This window comes from Akebia trifoliata, chromosome 11 (assembly GCF_017979445.1).
Source record: "Akebia trifoliata isolate Shusen 1 chromosome 11, ASM1797944v1, whole genome shotgun sequence".
NCBI classification, from domain to species: domain Eukaryota; kingdom Viridiplantae; phylum Streptophyta; class Magnoliopsida; order Ranunculales; family Lardizabalaceae; genus Akebia; species Akebia trifoliata.
The window spans coordinates 22,258,592-22,277,563 of record NC_141385.1 but is presented as its reverse complement, the minus strand read 5'-3'; the positions used below and the strand labels follow the sequence as shown (position 1 = coordinate 22,277,563).

General features: G+C 34.8%; 1 long non-coding RNA gene across 1 annotated transcript in view; it reads left to right on the top strand.

Moving 5' to 3' along the window:
- The first annotated feature begins 1,503 nt into the window (after window positions 1–1,503).
- Window positions 1,504–18,972, top strand: part of LOC147391133 (uncharacterized) — a 54,615-nt gene continuing 37,146 nt past the window's right edge. Inside the window, exons 1-8 of the long non-coding RNA XR_015183211.1 lie at window positions 1,504–1,846; window positions 2,108–3,506; window positions 5,536–9,922; window positions 10,283–10,435; window positions 10,668–10,763; window positions 16,891–17,275; window positions 17,357–17,594; window positions 17,681–17,750. This is a non-coding gene — a long non-coding RNA (uncharacterized LOC147391133). The remainder of the gene's footprint in view (window positions 1,847–2,107; window positions 3,507–5,535; window positions 9,923–10,282; window positions 10,436–10,667; window positions 10,764–16,890; window positions 17,276–17,356; window positions 17,595–17,680; window positions 17,751–18,972) is intronic.

Here is an 18,972-nt window from a genome sequence, read left to right as displayed (position 1 = left end):
AATAGAAGGGGGTTCTCCAAAATATTAAAGTCAATCAAGTAAGACTAAAGTCAAGATATTAAAGTCAATCAAGTGAGACTAAAGTTAAAATTAAAGTCAATCAAGTAAAATCAAAGTCAAGATATTAAAGTCAATCAAGTAAGACTAAAGTCAAAATCTTAAAGTCAATCAAATAAGACCAAAAGTCAAAATCCTAAAATAATTCTAATTAAAATATAACTCTAAATAAAAGAATTATAATTAAACACTAATTCTATTTAAACCAACCCTTAAAAAAATCTATAAATAGGGGTCCTCATACCCTATTTTTGTATCAAATAATAAATCCTAAGAGAAGTAGGTCAAAAAGCTTCCCTAGCCTCCTATAAACCCGAATTTTGAAGCCCCAACTCCTTACCTAACACTCATACTTCGATTTTAGCCTGAAAAACACCTAGAAGTCCTTCAAAAACACCCCAAAATTCATAACAAAATTCGAAGAATCTAGATCTAAGAAAGAGATACCTTGCATCGGAGATTAGAAATCAGATCCGGAGATAAAACGAAGCAAGGAGCGATTTTATTAGATCTGAGGGAATAGAATCGTTGCGTTCGAATGTAAAATTTCTTTTATTATTATTTTTTATCTAGGTTTTTTGGTTAGCAATGTAGTCTTATTTGGGATAAGTAGAGACCGATATTGGCCGGGCGGGGTTTGTACCTAACACCTTCAAACCTCGTAATGTGATCCCCGGATTCAGTATTTTTTTAGTAGATTAGTTTTTCTTTATCCGTTTCGAGTCTATTTTTGGTTCCTAGATTATAATAACTAGGTAGCGACTCCCAAACCTCATGGGTCAAAAGTGGATCCGCGCACCCCGTGGATCGAGGGCACTTTTACCAAGTTAGGTTAATATATTCCTCATTGAAAATAATCACACATTATTTTGGATATATAGATAAACAAAAACATATATTTTGAAATATGAATTATGAGTGTGAAAAAAATCAAAATAAGAAAGATTTTTAAATTATAATCATATTAAGTTCAAGTCCGAACAAATCAGGTTGGTCGATACCTATGCTCGTGTCCAACTCAATTTGAGTTTGACATTTCTTTTGTGATCCGAACCCAATGTTGAACACAAGCTAACTATGCCCAAACATGACCCAAGGTTGGGTTCAACCCTATGAGTTCAGGTTTTGTCCACCCAAGTTGCAGCCCTATTGATTTTTTTGTCGATAATGATTAGTATTTTATGTCCTTCCATTCCAAATGATTACTATTTGAGGAAAATATCAAGTGTGAAATATGAAACATATAATTTGGCGAGGAATAAGAGAGATTCTATTGCCACACCAACTTTTGCTAATGCCACACCAATTTCTATGTTGCAAATCATTAGAGAATTGTACACAGATTGAGTGTCGTTAGCAAAAGTTGGTGTGTACAAATAGCAGCCCCCATTTAAAATAACCAGCTTTTGATCGTTGGATTTAACGAGAGCAGAGAGTCCAGGATAAACCGTTGGATTTTCAAAATATGATCTGACGGTCGAAAAATGTGACCGTTGGGAGTCTCTTCTCCTATTTATATACGCTCCTTTCGACCGTTCGACTCTCGGTCTCATTCCACGAGAAAGAGAGAGAGAGAGACTCCATTTTTTGTGTGTGATTTCTTCTGCACAAATGTTTCTGAGTAGTTTCAGAGACTAGAAGAGAAGGCTAAAGTGTTAGGGATTTCAGCGAGAGATTTTGTGAGTTCGATCCAGAACTACAGGACGGATTTCTACAAAATCCATCTAGGGAAATTCTTCTCCAAGACTTGTCGTGGATTACTTCGAAATTCTTCTTCATGTCTTGTAAGGTGGAAAGTTTCCAAGCTTAATTATTTTATCTTCTACATTAGAGTAATTAGGTTAAGTTTCTGGATTGAAATCTAATTATAATTAATAATTAAATTGGTCAAGTAGAGATGAGTGAGAGCAGAAGGAGAAAGAAATTTGTTGTTCATATTGTTCTGGATTTGTCGATCAAGGACATTAATAACCAAAAGCTTCTTAGAGATAAGGTTGTGTTTATAATTTAGAAATTCATGAAAATTGAATATTCTTATTGAAATTTCCAGTTACCCCTTCTGGGTTTCGTCCAAGGTGGAGGAGAATTTACAGATATGTTCCGTCCTGTACAATGAGATCTATCGCCATTTCTCTTATCGGGGAAGTTTAAGACCTCTAAAATTTTTTGTTTGTTGGAACCCTGAAATCTCATAAAGTAATTTAAAGACCCTAGATTGAAGCCTAGTAGAAAATGAGAGAAATAGACTGACAATATGCTTAGTTAGAGTAAAACTCTATAATATAGAGAGAGGCTGAGAGCCATAGATCCTTGCTTTTTTATCGATTTTCTGCCCTAAGTGCTTAAGAACTCATTTTAAATAACAAAAGGATATGACTCTTGATAGACTTTGATTAAAAAACAAGATTTGTTTAGTGACCCCAAATCTTTGGGATAGGTCCTTGATGATGATGATGAACCTCATCATTCATTCATTCATTCATCATCATAGTTGTGCTCATTGTCTTCATCATCATCATAATTGTCGTCGTCGCCATCATCATCATCATAGAATCCTTGCCCAAAGCATTGGGATTCACTGAATGAATCTTGTTCCTCAATTCATTTCTGTCTTTGCCATGCCTATTAGTCCTAAATAAACTAACTAAATGCATTATAAAAATTCATGTTTCATGACATATTTTTATTATGGTAGGCCTTCTATTCTTATCTGTTTTATTTATTTGGGATTGGGACCAGTGGATTGGAGTCAACTTTGTAGTGCAAAAAACACTACATAGTCTAGGTTATTTATGATCCCAATCAACACTAAAGAATTAAAGACCTTATCTGTTTCTGCATAGGGAGGAGGTTGTTTTTTTAATTTTGAAATCCATTACTCGATACTCTTTTTTGGTATGCAGCCATTGTCATTGCAGATAGCACAATGGTGGTTGATGTTGAATCTCACGAGGTATTGTTTTGAAGATGTTTAGGTAATTGGTGGTTACTTTTTTTTTTCTTTGAATTCATATAACCGTTGTTTCTTCTGTATCTTCCATACTTTTAATCTCAATTATATCGTTCCCTATATGTATATAGGGATTTTGCTGATTACCTTATGTGAGGACAATTATACTGTTTGTGCTTGTTATATCAACCAACACCTTTAATGAAATCCGCTTTGCTTATAAAAAAATAAAAATCCATTACGCCATCTATTCTCTCTGTAGTATGCAACTATTGTGATTGTTACCAAAATGATGATGTTTGGTGATGAAATCTTTGTTGTTAGAAGATGTTTAGGTAATCAAATGCCACTTTTCCCTTTGAATTTCAGACCTAATAGCATTGGTGGTGATTTTTGTAAGTAATGGAATCCTACTTATCTCTCTGAATTTCAGATCTAACAACATTGGTGGTGAACTTGTAAAGAAACTTGACATTGAGACATTATATCTTTTTAATTGGTAAGATTCTTCCTTCGATTTTAGAATTCATAGCGATAATCTCATGTGAGGCAAACAAATATTTTAATTTTAAATCCGTCACTTGATTTTTTCTCTATGTAGTATGCAACTATTGTGATTGCTAACAAAATAATGGTGGCTAGTGATGAATCTTGTGAGAGATTGCTAAAAGATTTTTAGGTAATTCTAGGAATTTCAGACCTAATAATATTGGTGAGTAACTCTATTTTACACTAATACTTAAAATGGTATCCTAACTTAATTAAGTTCTCTATTTTATTTTTCATCACTTGTTCAAATATGGATGTAAGTATTACAATAATTAGTTCTATTTTACACTAATACTTAAAATGGTATACTAACTCAATTAACTTCTATCCTAATTGTCGGTACTTGTTCCAATGTGGATGTATGTATTGCAATAACTTGCTCAATATAACTATTCATTTTGATTCCCCATTCAGATTCTTAATTTCTTGAAAAAAATTTAAGCATGGTTTTTTCATAGCTTCCTTGTCTCACCAATAATTTTGCTATTAAAGAGTTTATTGTATGGCATAAACCTGTTTTCTCATAGCTTACTTTGTCACCAATAGTTTTACTATTGAAGAGACTCCGCATGTAAAGATCATATGTCATAAATCTGTTGGTCATATCAATTATTTTTATCATTTTTTTCATAATCGATGTTGAGACTATTTCAATGCAATGTTCAAGTTACGCCATGTGTTTCACTCATTTGTTATTACTTCCTCCAGTATGGATCTAAATGTCGCAATAACTTTCTTTAAAGAAATTGTTGTAATGTCGTGGATTACTTCATGTCTTTCGAAATTTTTCTTCATGTCTTGTAAGGTGGAGAGTTTCCAAGCTTCATTATTGTAAGGTGGAGGGAAATTAGGTTAAGTTTCTGGATTGAAACCTAATTATAATTAATAATTAAATTGGTCAAGTAGAGATGAGTGAGAGTAGAAGGAGAAAGAAATTTGTTGTTCATTTTGTTCTGGATTTGTCGATCAAGGACATTAATAATCAAAATCTTCTGAGAGATAAGGTTTGATTCTCACTGTGTTTATAATTTAGAAATTCATGAAAATTGATGATTCTTATTGAAATTTCCAGTTACCCCTTCTGCGTTTCGTCCAAGGTGGAGGAATTTACAGAGATGATGAGTAAAGATTGAAGGATATGTTCCATCCTGTACAATGAGATCCATCGTGGGCTTATACTCCATTTCTCTTATAGAGTAAAACTCTATAATATAGAGAGAGGCTGAGAGCCATAGATCCTCATTTTTTTTATCGATTTTCTGCCCTAAGTGTATAAGAACACATTTTAAATAACAAAAGGATATGACTCTTGATAGACTTTGATTAAAAAACAAAATTTGTTTAGTGACCCCAAATCTTTGGGATAGGTCCTTGATGATGATGATGAACCTCATCATTCATTCATTCATCATCATAGTTGTGCTCATTGTCTTCATCATCATCATAATTGTCGTCGTTGCCGTCATCATCATCATAGAATCCTTACCCAAAGCATTGGGATTCACTGAATGAATCGTGTTCCTCAATTCAGTTTTGTCTCAAGTTATACCTGTTAGTCCTAAATGAAATGACTGAATGCATTATAAAAATTCATGTTTTATGACATTTTTATTATGGTAGGCCATCTAATCTTATCTGTGTTATTTATTTGGGATTGGGACTAGTGGATTGGAGTCAACTTTGTAGTGCAAAAAACACTACATAGTCTAGGTTATTTATGATCCCAATCAACACTAAATAATTAAAAAACTTATTAAAATTATAAATTAATATTTTTATATCAACTAAAATTACCTTATTAAAAAAAAGTAAACTTGACATTAAAGCATTATATATAAGGTAAAAAGTTGCAATCCTCTTTCGATTTTTTGAATTCTTAGTGATAATCTCATGTATGACAATTTTGATTATCTGTTTCTGCATGGGGGGGGGGGATTTACTTTGAAATCCATTACTCGATACTCTTTTTTGCTATGCAGCCATTGTCATTGCAGATTGAACAATGGTGGTTGATGTTGAAATCTCATGAGGATTGTTTTGAAGATGTTTAGGTAATTGGCGGTTACTTTTTTTTTCTTTGAATTCATATAACCGTTGTTTCTTCTGTATCTTCCATACTTTTTAATCTCAATTATATCGTTCCCTGTCTGTATATAGGGATTTTGCTGATTACCTCATGTGAGGACAATTATACTGTTTGTGCTTTTTATATCAACCAACACCTTTAATGAAATCCGCTTTGCTTATTAAAAAAACAGAAAAACAAAAATCTATTACGCCATCTATTCTCTTTGTAGTATGCAACTACTGTGATTGTTACTAAAATGATGATGTTTGTTGATGAATCTTCTAAGATTTTGTTAGAAGATGTTTAGGTAATTAAATGCCACTTTTCTCTTTGAATTTCAGACCTAATAGCATTAGTGGTGAGTTTTGTAAGTAACGGAATCCTACTCATCTCTCTGAATTTCAGACCTAACAACATTGGTGGTGAATCTTGTAAATAAACTTGACATTGCGGGCATTATATTTTTTTTAATTGGTTAGATGTTGTAGTCTTCCTTCGATTTTGGAATTCATAACAATAATCTCATGTGAGGCAATTTTTTTTTTTTATAATTTTAAATCCATCACTTGATCTTTTCTCTATGTAGTATGCAACCATTGTGATTGCTAACAGAATAAAGGTGGCTGGTGATGAATCTTGTGAGAGATTGCTAGAAGATTTTTAGGTAATTCTTGGAATTTCAGACCTAATAATATTGGTGAGTAACTCTATTTTACACTAATACTTAAAATGGTATCCTAACTCAATTAAGTTCTCTATCTTATTTGTCATCACTTGTTCCAATATGGATGTAAGTATTGCAATAATTAGTTTTATTTTACACTAATACTTAAAATGGTATACTAACTCAATTAACTTCTATCCTAATTGTGTCGGTACTTGTTCCAATATGGATGTACGTATTGCAATAACTTGCTCAATATGACTATTCATTTTGATTCTCCATTCAGATTCTTAATTTCTTGAAAAAAATTTAAGCATGGTTTTCTTATAGCTTCCTTGTCTCACCAATAATTTTGATATTAAAGAGTCAAGGTCATTGTATGGCATAAACCTGTTTTCTCATAGCTTACTTTGTCACCAATAATTTTACTATTGAAGAGACTCCCCATGTAAATATCATATGTCATAAATTTGTTGATCATTTCAATTATTTTTATCATTTTTTTCATATTCGATGTTGAGACTATTTCGATGCAATGTGTAAGTTACACTATACGTTTCACTCATTTGTTATTACTTCCTCCGGTATGGATCTAAATGTTGCAATAACTTTCTTTATAGAAATTGTTATAATGTTTAGTGTGATTCTTCATTCATATACTTAATTTTGAAAAATAATTCTTGGTGCACGGCTTCCTCTAAGTTTACTTGTCACTAGCAATTTTAGATGCCTTTAGGTTTGCAATGCAAGGCTTATCTGTTTTTATGTTTCTTCCATGCTCCTAAGGGCATTTTTAATGAGCCTCACCCTCAGGTGTAAGTCTTATACTCCTTTAAAAACACTAGGATTAAACCATTTCTCTATATGCTTAATTAAGTTGTTTAATGAACTATTTATTAGGGCTACTGAGCCATTCAACAAGCTTAGTTCTAATATTTGCATGTGATAATAAGTAACATATTTATGCTTCTCGCGGACGTAAAAATTAGAAACCTATTCTACGTAATCAAAACTTGTTGCGATACAAGAAATATCATACAAGATGTCACATTCCTAGGTATGTAGTATGTATGTTAGTGAAAGAAATTCAATGTCAATGAAATTGAGCAATTGAAATAAATTAAAATCAGATTAGGGATTAATTTATGTTCAAACATGCTGGAGGTTGCAAGCTAATCTCTAGAAACCAGTGAGATGAAGTAGGACCTCCTTCACAAAGTGAACAAGGTTTGAATATCTAAAGGTTATGGAATGTAGGCAACCTAAAAGAGCTCACAACCAAAACTGCTCATACCAATTACATCTCATTAAATTTTTTTTTATCTGTCCTAGTCGATGCAGATCCACACATCATATAATAAACCAATTCTTTTGCACTCGACTTATTTTGGTATGAGTAGGATAATTGACAGAAGAAAATAATGCCCACTTGAAGAAACAATTTTTAATTTAGTAACACTTATGAAGGTTCCTCGAGGATTAATGGGATATGTACATTTTGTATTATTTATTTGCTTTATAGTTTAAATGAGGTTTGAGGCCCAAAACACTAATTTAAGATTTCAGGAGGGCGGAAAACAGAAATCCCCAATAAAATTCTGTTTTCTTCAACCAAAACTCTACCATTAAAGGTATGGAAATTCTAGTAGATCTCTTCTTACTTGATTTTTTATTTTTTATTTTAGTATTTATTATAGCTGATATGTTCTTCTCAAACTCATTTAGCGTCTCTCAAGTTTCTTTGATTTTTGTAAGGTGGAGAGTTTCCAAGTTTCATTACTTTATCTTCTACATTCAAGTAACTAGGTTAAGTTTTTGAATTGAAGCCTAATCATAATTACTTTATTGAGTGAGAGTCGAAAGAGAAAGAAGTTTTGATTGGTCGATCGAGAATATTAATAACTAAAATCTTCTGAGAGAGGTAAGGTTTGATTTTCACTCTTGTTGATGTTATTTCTTCTAAATCTGTTTATAATTTTATAAATTAATGAAATTGATGGTTCTTATTGAAATTGAACACCTATAACTTATGAAGGTTCCTCGAGGATTAATGGGATATGTACATTTTGTATTATTTATTTGCTTTATAGTTTAAATGAGGTTTGAGGCCCAAAACACTAATTTAAGATTTCAGGAGGGCGGAAAACAGAAATCCCCAATAAAATTCTGTTTTCTTCAACCAAAACTCTACCATTAAAGGTATGGAAATTCTAGTAGATCTCTTCTTACTTGATTTTTTATTTTTTATTTTAGTATTTATTATAGCTGATATGTTCTTCTCAAACTCATTTAGCGTCTCTCAAGTTTCTTTGATTTTTGTAAGGTGGAGAGTTTCCAAGTTTCATTACTTTATCTTCTACATTCAAGTAACTAGGTTAAGTTTTTGAATTGAAGCCTAATCATAATTACTTTATTGAGTGAGAGTCGAAAGAGAAAGAAGTTTTGATTGGTCGATCGAGAATATTAATAACTAAAATCTTCTGAGAGAGGTAAGGTTTGATTTTCACTCTTGTTGATGTTATTTCTTCTAAATCTGTTTATAATTTTATAAATTAATGAAATTGATGGTTCTTATTGAAATTGAACACCTATAAAAAAAGTTGAACTTTTTCCAAATTTCACCCCGAAATAATCCCCATGTAAATTTATGTTTTTTTTAAAGTTAATTTTTAGTTACTCTCTTTCGGGTTAAGTCCAAGGTGGAGGAATTTGCAGAGATGATGAGTAAAGATCGAAGGATACTTTATGTTTGACAGTGAGACCCATTGAGGGCTTATACTCTATTTATTTTATCAGGGAAGTTGAATGACCCTTGAATGTTTTTTTTTGTTGGAACCCAAAATCTCATAAACTAATCGAAACCGTAGATTTTAGCCTAGTAGGAACAGAGAGAAATAGACCACAAAGACACTTAGTTAGATTAAAACCCTAAAATAAAAGAGAGATTATGAGCTAAAGATTCTCATGTTTTTTTCATTGATTTTCTACCCTAAGTGTATAAGAGCTCATTTTAAATAACAAAAGGATATTGGGCTTGGCAAACTTTGATGAAAAAAAAAAAACAAGATTTGTTTAGTGACCCCAAATATTTGGGATAGGTCTTTGATGATGATGATCCTCATCATTCACATTCATCATTCATCATTCATCATTCGTCTTCATCATTGTCATCATTGTTATTATCATTGGTCGTCATCATCGTCATCATCTAATGCTTGCCGAAAACATTGGGATCGATTGAATGAATCTTGTTCCTCAATTCATTTATGTCTATAGCCATGCCTATTAGTCTTAAATGAATTGAATGAATGCATTATCAATGGACTGAGGTCAACTTTGTGGTGTAAAAAAGTATACAACATAGATTCTTAGTTATTTCTAATCTCAATCAACACTAAGAATTAAACTATTCTTCTTTCTATCAATTAAAAGGACCTTACTAAAATTTTAGTAAACTTGATGTTGAAGCATTATATATATAGGGTAAAAGGTTATAATCCTCCTTCGATATTGCAATGCTTAGTGATAATCTCATGTGATAAGTATTTTGAAATCCATTACTCGACTCTTTTCATGTTGCAGCTATAGTCATTGCATATAGAGAATGATGGTCGTTGGTTTTGAATCTCACGAGGTATTGTTTGAAGATGTTTAGGCAATTGATTGCTATTTTTTTCTTTGAATTTTTCATGCATATGAATTTGTATAACTGTTTGTCTATTGAATGTTCTATACTTTTAATCTCAATCAATGTCATCATCCATTATCATAGACAAGATCAAATTAGAAAGAAATTTATTCGAGACCCTTCTAATCATTTCTACTATATGATTATTAGAATGCTTCTCAAGTAGTCTCTTTGATTTTTGAATTCATAGTGATAATCTCATGCAATGACAATTTTGGTTATCTATTTCTAGGTGTGTGTGTGTGTGTGTGTGTTTTATTTTTCAATTTCAAATCTATTATTTGACTCTTTTCTCTTATTGTGCAGGTACTGTCATTACAGATAGAATGATGGTGGTTATGATATCTCTATTATCTTGTGTTTTTTTAGATGGAAGCTTTGGCATGTTTGTGGTGGTCTTCTTGCGACGGTGCATCGTGAAGCAGAGCACGTTTTGTATTTTCCTCAGGGATATATCAAGTAGGATAAGCTTATTTGTTTAAGAAATTTGAGGTTTCTCGATTCTATTAAACTTCATAATTTTTTTTTTTTTTTTTTGCATTGGTAAACTCATTTTTCTACAAAAATGGATATTGGTTTCGTTTGTTTCTTTTGAAGGGACTTTGTAGGTATGGCTTCTTATTCCTTTTCTTTTCTAAACTTGCTTGTTGGAAGAAATTTATTGTTGATTAGTTTCTGAGTTTTAATCTAGGTTGAAGTGTCCACGAATTAGTTCTTTGATCAGTGGATGCCAGTTTATGACCTTCCTTCGAAGATCTTGTTCTCTATGATGAACGTGCAATTGAAGGTACTATTTCAATCTCATCCGTTATAAATATTGCAGTATGTCGGGTTTTTCATGTTTTGGTCCCATTGGGATGACTTTGTTTTTATTGATTTCTTGGTAGCATTTTTGATGAATCTGAACCAGACACCATTGCGTTAAATTCCTTTTAGATGATATTTTTACTCTTAAATATGCTGATGGTAAAATATAGATAAGATCCAATTCAAAATGACATTGTAGACAAGATCAAATTAGGAAGGAATATATTTGAGAAGCTCTTATTAGTGCATAATGAGGAAATCAATTCTGTTATATGGTTATTTTTTTTGGAAAGGTGATTTGGGGGTTAGGCAGACCCCCAACCAGAAAGGAGAATTACAACCTAAGGAACATCCTTCCCTTAGCATCTTCCTTAACAAATCTTGAAAGGTCTGAAGGAATAGCCTCTAGGAGAATTTCCACAAAGGAGTCTAGATTACATAAGCCAGATAAGAAATCTGCTGCACGACTTGCTTCTCTAAATACAAAGTTAAAACAACCCTCCCTAAATCTGGACCTTAGTTCCTTAATATCCCTAATAATCTTCCTAGTATACCACGAGGGATCGATTTGACCCGTCAAGGCTTCTATGGCCACCTTCGAATCAGAAACCACTTTGATAGCTTGCCCTCCTAGCTCCACAGCATTTTCAAGGCCCAATTGAATAGCTTGTAGCTCGTGAATCAGTACTGATCTTCCGCTAACCCCTTTTGCAGTAGCCCAAATCAGACCTCCATTGTGATCATGGATAATGGCCCCCATGCCCCCAATGTTACCTCTAAGAGAGTCATCACAGTTCAGCATCCACCAATGTAATGGAGGGGGAGTCCATTTGCCCAGCTTTGGGATGCAAAGCTTAAATTTAACCTCAATAGCCTAGGACTCGAAATAGCTTCTATTGAAGTTGGAATCTTCCATAGCTGCCTCATCTCCACTAAGCTTAAGCCTTAGGTCTTGGAAAATGGAGAACAGGATAGAATCCTTTGTAGAGGCTTTCTTGTTGAATATTCTATTACATCTTTCCTTCCATATGTGATTAAAAAAGGTGCTGAATGATGAATGCTTGGTCTCAGTGGGGAGCTCATTGCCTTTGAAGCTATTAATCATCCAATCCCTCTCTTGGAACCAAGGCTTTATTGTTCTCGTAATGAGAGACTTCTTGAGGACTTTTTTCCATATATTCCTTGAAAATGTACATCCCATAAAAAGGTGTTCAATGCTCTCAGGGCTGTTATTGCAGAATGTACATCTCGAGTGCATGAGGATGTTCTTATGTTGCAACCAGTCCTGGGTCTTGAGGCAGCTTGCTACTGTCATCCAAAGAATGAACCTTTGCCTTGGGATGGCTTTCTTACATCAAACCAAGTCCTTCCATCCAATCCTCTGACCGTGGGGCATAAGAGCTTCATTAGCTGAGCTGATCGTGAATGAGCCTTTCGAGTTATTAATCCACAAGATCTCATCTTCCACTCTTCCATTTAATTCAATGTTGTCCAGCCTTGCCCAAATGTGGTCTAAATCTCTGGTTGATTGCGTAGGAGGGTTCCATTGTCCATGTTGGATAATGGCACTCACTTTAGCTTGAAGGTTCAGTCTTGAATCGTATCGAAGCTCGCTTTGAAACTGATCCACAAGAATGCTATCGGGATGTCATGGTTCTGTCCAGAAATTAGTGGCTTTACCATTTCCCACTTGTGTGAACAATTAGCCTTTCTGCATTGGCTCTAGCTTTCAAGATTTTCCTCCAGGATCAAGAACAATGATTGGAGCAGCTCATTGTCCAGACTTTTTTCGCTTTGATATGGTTCTGGTACACCCACTTCACCCTTAGGTTATTTTGTTTAGACGCTAAGCTCCACACATGCCGCATTATGGCTGATCGATTCCACACCTCTTGGTTCTTAAGCCGAGGCCCCCCCTTCATATAAATATTTGCAGACTTGATTCCATGTAATTGGGTGCATCTTGATAGTTCCTTCATAGCCAGACCACAAACCTTGCACAAATCTGCCCAACTTCCTTCTAGACTCTCTTTGGGAGCAGAAACATATTAGCCCCATAGATAGCCATACTATTTAGCACTGATTGAATGAGCTCCACTTTGCCTGCATAGGATAAGAATTTCCCATTCCATCCTTGGACCCATGGACAAATCTTGTCAGTGAGATATCGACAATCAGCATAGGACATTCTTTTAGATATCAAAGGTACTCCCAAATATTTAATCGGCAAAACCCCTTCATTGCACCCCAAAGCATTAAGGATGTCACCTTTAGTCGTGGCACCTGTACTATTGAAGAACACTCTACTCTTTGAAGGATTCATCTCTAGCCCTGTCATATCCTTGAAGCGCTTAAAAACTGAGTAGAGGGATCCGACAGACCTGGGGGAGCTTTCAAAAAACACAAGCAAATCGTTAGCAAAACATAAATGAGTGATTTGAGGGTTAGAGAACCTTGGGTGAAGCTCAGAGTTTTTGTTGTAGACCTCCATGTCTAACAGCTTCGACAAAACTTCCATAATTATCACAAACTGGCACCAAAAATCTGGTGGTCGAGATGCAGTTTCTAGCCAATTGGATGAACATTGGCGGGAAATTGAAGAGTTCTAGACATTTAAAAACAACCTCCTATTGAACCATGTCATAGGCCCTCCTTAGATCAATCTTAGCAACTCCCTTGGGGGACCCCTTATCAATGCGACAGTTCCTAATAAGCTCATGAGATAACAAAATGTTGTCAGTGATCCTCCTATTGTGAATGAAAGCAATATGGTTGGGACTAATAATGAGTTGGTGAACCCCTTTAAGCTTGTTCGTCAGAATTTTCGAAATACAGTATAGAACATTGCAACATGATATTATCTTATAATCATCGAGGGAGCTGGGCGTAGGAACCTTCGGGATTAGGGTGATGGCTGTAGAGTTTAGCTCTTTAATCAGACCACCCTTTTTGAAAAACCCTCTAATAGCCTGCGTAACTTCCTTCCCCACTATACTCCAAGCTTTTTGTAAAAAACAATGCAGTAGACCCATCTGGCTTTAGCTCCCAGATTTGCTTCACAATGGGAAGGAATTGGTCATCTTTAGTCCAAACATTGAAGAATTTGAAAGATCTAATAGCAGAGTTCCTCATTCTTAGCATATGATCTGATATCCCATTTGGGAGGAATTCTACTTGAGTGTCGGCGAAAGAGTTTATCCACTCAGGATTACCCATTGCTCTATCAATCTTAGATACAATCCGACCTTCGCTTTGTTTATTGCACCAAGTAAATCTACAACCCATGGCCTTCAAATCAAGTAAGCCTGTCGAGTTAAAGCAATGCCTTGCTTCAGCACTACTAAGTCTTTGAAGGGGACTTCCACCCACTTTTCATTACTAGAAATAACCACATTAAAATCTCCCAAAACACCCCAAGGAGCTCGCATGTTGCTGCTGATGCACTCTAGCTATGACCAAAGCTCTCTTCTTTGTCTCCCACAGTTTGAGCCATACCACGATAGATAGAAAGAACCCTTTGCAGACCTTTGTATCCACAAAAACATGGATGACCTGACTAGAAATATGAATAACCCTCAGATTTGTAACATCCTTATTCCATATGAACCATATTCGACCCCCTTGGCTATGGTCGTAGTTGTCACAGGCAGCCCAGGTGGGGCACAATCTTTTCAAAATCGCTTCTTTATTCTCTTTCTTAACTCTTGTTTCGACTAAACACATAAGAGTAACCTTATACTTCGCTATATGCTTCCTAACCTCGGCATGTTTTAGAAAATCATTATGCCCCCTTATGTTCCAAAGAGACACAGTTATTGAGAGACTTGGCTAGTTTCTTGTGCCCCATAGCCTGAAGCTACCTTATTCTTGTTTGTTGTTACTTGCATTGCTGGGACAACATGGGTAAATAACCCATCCCTTTTACTTAATATGTCCCGGATGGAGAACCGGTAGATCTTTTGCCCTTTTTTCCTAATCATCCACCACCACATCTCTTTTCTGGAAGTCTTTGCAAGCCTCCTCATCACATAAGGAGCTGAATCTGTTACTCTTGACTACGGTTTGAGTTCTCTTCTTTTTTCCTCTCGACCTTGGATTTCCGAGTTGAGCTCCCTTGTCCCCCCTTTACCTTGAGGGCCCTTAGTTCTGACATTAGCGGCCTCTGCCGGGACACTGGACGTCTCCTTTGCCACTTCCTTGGTATGATCATCCAATTCCTTGGACCTTTCATTGCTTTCCTCCTCTTGAGGCGACTGATCAACTATACTCTTTCCTTTTTTCCTATAAGCAATTTTCCAATTTCTTTTATTCCCATCAACATTTGTTTTAGCTTCCAAGATTTTCTCTATCCCATCACCATTCTTGTGGTTGACTCTCCACTCTTTCTTTACTATCTAGCCTTTTTTTGGGCATTTAGTATCAGGGTGACCAAATATTTTGCAATGCAAACATTTTGGGGGCATCCAACAACCTTGACCTCAACCTCTCTATGTCCCCCATATTGATATAGATTGTATTTGTCCTTCCCAGCATTTATCTCAACACATACCCTAGTATAGGAAAGTTGAGATAAGTTTTCGGTTGCATTATCAAGGTAAAGGGACTTGCCCACTCCACTAGCCACAATACCTAGGTTTGTAGGTGTCCAAAATTGCTTTGGTAGATTCAAAAATCGTACCCACACCGGAATAACCAATGCCTCTTTTCTGTTAAGCTCAATGCATGGTTCCCAAGCTCTTAGCACTAATAGTTTCTCTCCTATAAACCAAGGTCCTTTTTGGAGGACATCTTCTCTATCCTGTTATTCACTGAACTTGAAGAAAAAGAGTCGGCTATCATTTGAATACACTTGTAGTGTACCCTTGGTTCTCCATAGTTTTTCCACCATCCCTTTCACCAAATTGAAAGGGAGTTTGCTGTTAAGAAAGTGACCAACCACGCTGCCTTCCCACAATGCCTCACCCTCTTCTTAAGCTGATTTAGGAAATTTGACAAACACCTTGCCTCCATGAAGTTCAGGTTCTTTGTTCCCCTTTCCTGAGGCCACAACCCCCACAATACCAGCCCATGATTTAGATGTGCCTTCATCGCTACCACTTTTGGACGTTCTTGCTTTAAAAGTTTCTGTCATTGACCTACCAACCAAACTGTTGTTCTTAATAGGAAGTTCATCGCCTTGCTTCTCTAGTGTAGTATTTTTAGAATTTATATGGTTATTGGATAACAAGAACAATTTAGTTCCCTATTTGTGCTAATACTTAACCGTTCTATATAAAGAAAGTAAGTAGTTCTATTGCATCTATGTGAGTGGGTTTTTAGTTGTTCTATATAATTCATGGAATCAATATAAATTATGTAACTCAAAGTATTTTTGAAAAATGATAATGAATTATATAATACACTAGAAGAGCCAAGAGTAGCGGATTCCATAATCCGCCTCTGTTCGTAGATAATCTTGCGGTGAATTGTGTTTGGCACCATTTTTACACCACATATAGAGGCGGATAACAATTTCAACCACAATACCTCATATTTTTCTTTCCAAACCATTTTCGTTTCCTTTTTATTTGCTATTTAAAGTATTTTGAAATGCTTAGTGATAATCTCATGTGATAAGTATTTTGGAATCCATTACTCGACTCTTCTCTTGTTGCAGCTATACTCATTGCATATAGAGAATGATGGTGGTTTGTTTTGAATCTCACGAGTCATTGCAATTGACGGCTACTTTTTTCTTTGATTGTGTCATGCCTATGAATTTGTATAACCGTTTTTCTTTTGAATGTTCCGTACTTTTAATCTCAATCAACCTCATCTTCCATCATCATAGACAAGATCAACTTAGAAAGAAATATATTCTAGAAGCTTCTAATCAATTCTACTATATGGTTCTTAGAATGCTTCTCAAGTAGTCTCTCTGATTTTTGAATTCATAGTGACAATCTCATGCAATGACTATTTTGGTTATCTATTTCTGAATGTGTATGTGTGTTTTTCACTTTGAAATCCATTATTCGACTCTTTTCTCTTTTTGTGTAGCTACATTAATTAAAGAGAGAATGATGGTGGTTCTGATATCTCTATTATTTTTTGTTTTTATATGGAAGCTTTGGCATGCTTGTGGTGGTCTTCTTGCGATAGTGTATCGTGAAGGAAAGCTTGTTTTGTATTTTCCTCAAGGATAAGCCTTTTTTTTTTTTAGAATTTTGAGATCTGTCTATTTTATTAAACTTTAGAAATTTTTTTTTGTTTTTTTTGCATTGGCAAACTCATTTTTCTACAAAAATGGATGTTGGTTTTGTTGGGTTTTTGTTTTGAAGGTATGGTTTCTTGTTCCACTGTTTCTAAACTTGCTTGTTGGAAGAAATTTATTATTGATTAGTATCTGAGTTCTGATCTAGGTTGAAGTGTCCACAAACCAGTTCTCCAATCAATGGATGTCAGTTTATTACGTTCCTTCGAAGATCTTCTTGTCTGTGATGAACGTGCAAGGTATGGTTTCTCATTCCACTATTTCTAAACTTGCATGTTGGAAGAAATTTATTATTGATTAGTTTATGAGTTTTGATCTAGGTTGAAGTGTCCAAAAATCAGTTCTCCAATCAATGGATGTCAGCTTATGATCATCCTTCAAAGATCTTCTTGTCTGTGATGAACGTGCGAGTGAAGGTACTAATTCAATCTCATCTGTTATAAATATTGCAGTATGTAGTTTTTCATGTTTCTATCCCACTGGGATGACTTGGTTTTTATTGATTTCTTGGCACTAATATAACATTTCTTTGATGAGGCTGACCCAGATACTATTCAGGTAAACTCCTTTTAGATTATATTTTTACTTTAAAATATGCTGATGGTAAAATTCCTAACAATCTTGATGGCATTTTATCCTACAAGACGAGAACTCGGTTGAGAAGGAACTGGTGCCACCCTCCCCCCCATCTCACCCTTTTAGGCAATTTGACTGGTAATTTTCTTTTTGAGTCCATACATAGGAATTTGTATAACCATTGTTTCTTCAGAATCTTTCGTACTTTTAGTCTCATTCAATCTCATCATACATCATCATAGATAAGATAACTACTACATTTTACTTTTTTGCCCATCCTTTAATTCTTCAATGAACCCACCATCAAGGTCTTTTTGTAATTTGCATATTCTTCCAACAAAGACCCTTAGTCAAATTGGTCCTCACATGAGTGTAATTACTACCCTAACCTCACATTGTTAGAACTAAAATTTGGTAGTTTACACTTATGCCCCCAAGTCTATCCTCAATCCTTAGAAGAGTCAATATAAATTGACTAAGTTCAATGGGGTTTGCCACTTTATCCAACTCAAAGAATTCTCTAAAACTTGTGAACAAAGACATTCTTAATCTTAAGTTGTTAGTGGATTAGTTAGGCTAGATGACCTTAATGTCCAAAACCCAAGTCCTTATTTACATACCATCTAGTCTAGTTCTCTAGGATTTGACCCAAAACCAAGGACCTCAGACTCTTTTACCCTCGTCGAAGAATTCTCTAGAAAGTAATGACCTTTTATAATCCTATCTTCTTGATCATCATGATTGGTAAAATCACAGGTGAGTGAAAGACCATCAAGTCCAAGGAGTGGAGAGGTAAATTTTCGATTTCTCTAGAGGTTTTGTTTAAAGTATTGGGAACCCTAGGCTTTAGGACTAATATATCCCCAAGGGTCTCCCAAAATCCTATAAATAGGATCCCGATCAAAGGCAAATGGGAGGGGAGCTCAAGTAATCTAAAAATTATGTCCAAGTCTTTCCTCAAAGCCTTCTTGCCTATCAAAACTCTGTCCAAATCCCTTCCTAAACTTCCAAGAACCTCTAACCAAGAAGAAAGAAGAAGAAGAAGAAGAAGAAGAAACCAAGGTGGGGATAGTTTAATTTTTAGAATTTTTTTATGTGATCCCCTTTTAAATCTTTCTCTTCTACCTAGTCCCCTCTTTACATTTCAGCAAGTTTATTTCATGCTTCTTTTGCTAGTGAGGCTAGGAGGAAGAAAGTAAAACCTCCTAGAGGTAATTTCCCCTTATAAGTCCTCAATAAGTTCCATTAGAGCATTAGAGTAGATTAGGTGTTTATTTATTTTTTTGCAAGTTTTAATTTCTTAGATTAGTTGTTCTTTACTTTTCTTACAATTTTAAATTCCTAGAATAGAGATTTTTCT